A 2,388-nucleotide genomic window follows, 5' to 3' on the forward strand; every position below is an offset into this window, starting at 1 on the left:
TGTTAATAATTATATATAATATTATATTAGTTCATCAATTATAACAAATGTACCACATTAATGAAAGATGTTAATAATAGGGAAAACCAAGAGAGAAGTAAATGGGAACACTGTACTCTCTACTGAATTTGTCTGTAAATCTAAATTTTTCTCTAAAAATAAAGCCTATCGATTTGAAACACAGGTCAGTCTGTATTAATGTTAACCCTCTTGTTAATGAACTCCATTTCCTTAAAAACATGACCTCTGGGGGCACCTGGGTGGCTCAGTAGTTAAGTGTCTGCCTTCAGCTCAGTTCATGATCCCAGGATCCTGGGATTGAGCTCCGCACCAGGCTCCCTGCTCAGGGGGAAGCCTGCTTCTCCCTCTCCCTCTGCCTGTTGTTTGTGTTCCCTCTCTCACTTTCTCTCCATCAAATAAGTAAATAAAATCTTTAAGAAAAAAATGACCTCTGGGTTTATATGGTATGTAAATATAACCTCAATAAAAAATAACAAAGAAAGAATAACATAAAATTATGCAAACAGTCTACTATTGAGGAGTCAAATATATCATTGGCTTTCTAACACTTGCTTTTGAAGACCAAAAGTAATAATAAAAATCTCTGCACTTCCTTGTGCGTATGTAAGTTGATATCTAAAAAATGTCATTAGTTTTCACGATGGGTTTGCCTCTAAACACAGGTGCCATGAAAACCACTGCTAAACCTAGACCAAAATGGGAAAGGAAAAGACTCATATCAACATCATCATCATTGGACACGTAGATTCAGGCAAGTCTAACACTACTGGTCACCTGACCTACAAATATGGTGGGATCAACAAAAGAACTATCGAAAAATTTGAGAAGGAGCCTGCTGACATGGGAAAGGGCTCCTTCCAGTATGTCTGGGTCTTGGATAAACTGAAAGTTGAATGTGAACATGGTATCACCATTGATATCTCTCTGTGGAAATTTGAGACCAGCAAGTATTATGTGAACATCATTGATGCCCCAGGACACAGAGACTTTACCAAAAATATGATTGCAGGCACATCTCAGGCTGACTTGGCCTGTCCTGATTGTTGTTGCTGGTGTTGGTGAATTTGAAGCAGGTATTTCCAAGAATGGGCAGACCCGTGAGCATGCCCTTGTATTTTACACACACTGGGTGTAAAACAACTAATTGTTGGTCTTAACAAAACGGATTCCACTGAGCCACCCTATAGCCAGAAGAGATACGAGGAAATCATTAAGGAAGTCAGCACCTGCATTAAGGAAATTGGCTACAACACCGACACAGTAGCATTTGTGCCAATCTGGTTGTAATGGTGACAACATGCTAGAGCCATGTGCTATCATGCCTCGGTTCAAGGGATGGAAAGTAAAGATGGGAAAACCAGCGGAACCACACTGCCCAAAGCTCTGGATTGCATTTCTGCCACCAACTTATCCAACTGACAAGCACTTGTGTTTGCCTCTCCAGGACGTCTACAAAATTGGTCGTGTTGGCGCTGTCCCTGTGGGCTGAGTGGAGCCTGGTGTTCTTAAACCTGGCATGGTGATCACCTTTGTTCCAGTCAGTGTTACAACTGAAGTAAAGTCTGTTGAAATGCACCGTGAAGTGAGGCTCTTCCTGAGGACAATGTAGGTACTTCAATGTCACGAATGTATCTGTCAAAGATGTTGGTTAATTGCAATGTGGCTGATGACAGCAAAAATGACCCACCAGTGGAAGCAGCTGGCTTCACAGCTCAGGTGATTTTCCTGAACCATCCAGGCCAAATCAGTGCTGGATATGGGCCTTGGCTGGATTGTCACACAGCTCACATTGCTTGCAAGTTTGCAGAGCTGAAGGAGAAGATAGATCGTCATTCTGGAAAAAAGCTGAAAGATGGTCCCAAGTTCTTGAAATCTGGTGATGTTGCCATTGTTGATATGGTTCCTGGCAAGCCTATGTGTGTTGAGAGCTTCTCTGACTATCCTCCTCTGGGCCGTTTTGCTGTTCGTGACATGAGACAGATGGTTGCTGTGGGTGTCATCAAAGCAGTGGACAAAAAGGCAGCTGGAGTTGGCAAGGACACCAAGTCTGCCCAGAAAGCTCAGAGGCTAAATGAATATTATCCCCAATACCTGCCACCCCAGTCTTAACCAGTGGTGGAAGAACGGTCTCAGAACTGTTTGTGTCAATTGGCCATTTAAGTTTAGTAATAAAAGACTGGTTAATGATAACAGTGCCTTCAGAAGGAAAGGAGAATATTTTGTGGACCATATGTTTTTTTTGTGTGTGTGGCAGTTGTAAGTTATTAGTTTTTAAAATCAGTAGTTTTTAGTGGAGACAACTTGACCAAAAATATGTCACAGAATTTTGAGACCCATTAAAACAAAAGTTTAATGAGAAAAAAAATA

General features: G+C 41.3%; 1 pseudogene; it reads left to right on the forward strand.

The window, feature by feature from the left end:
* The first annotated feature begins 717 nt into the window (after positions 1–717).
* Positions 718–2,167, forward strand: LOC114206815 (elongation factor 1-alpha 1 pseudogene; annotated as a pseudogene).
* The last annotated feature ends 221 nt before the right edge of the window (positions 2,168–2,388 follow it).

The sequence above is a fragment of the Eumetopias jubatus genome, unplaced genomic scaffold, assembly GCF_037043125.1.
Source record: "Eumetopias jubatus isolate StellerSeaLion01/CBP00866 unplaced genomic scaffold, mEumJub1_p1.0 scaffold_7, whole genome shotgun sequence".
In the NCBI taxonomy this organism is placed as follows: Eukaryota; Metazoa; Chordata; class Mammalia; order Carnivora; family Otariidae; genus Eumetopias; species Eumetopias jubatus.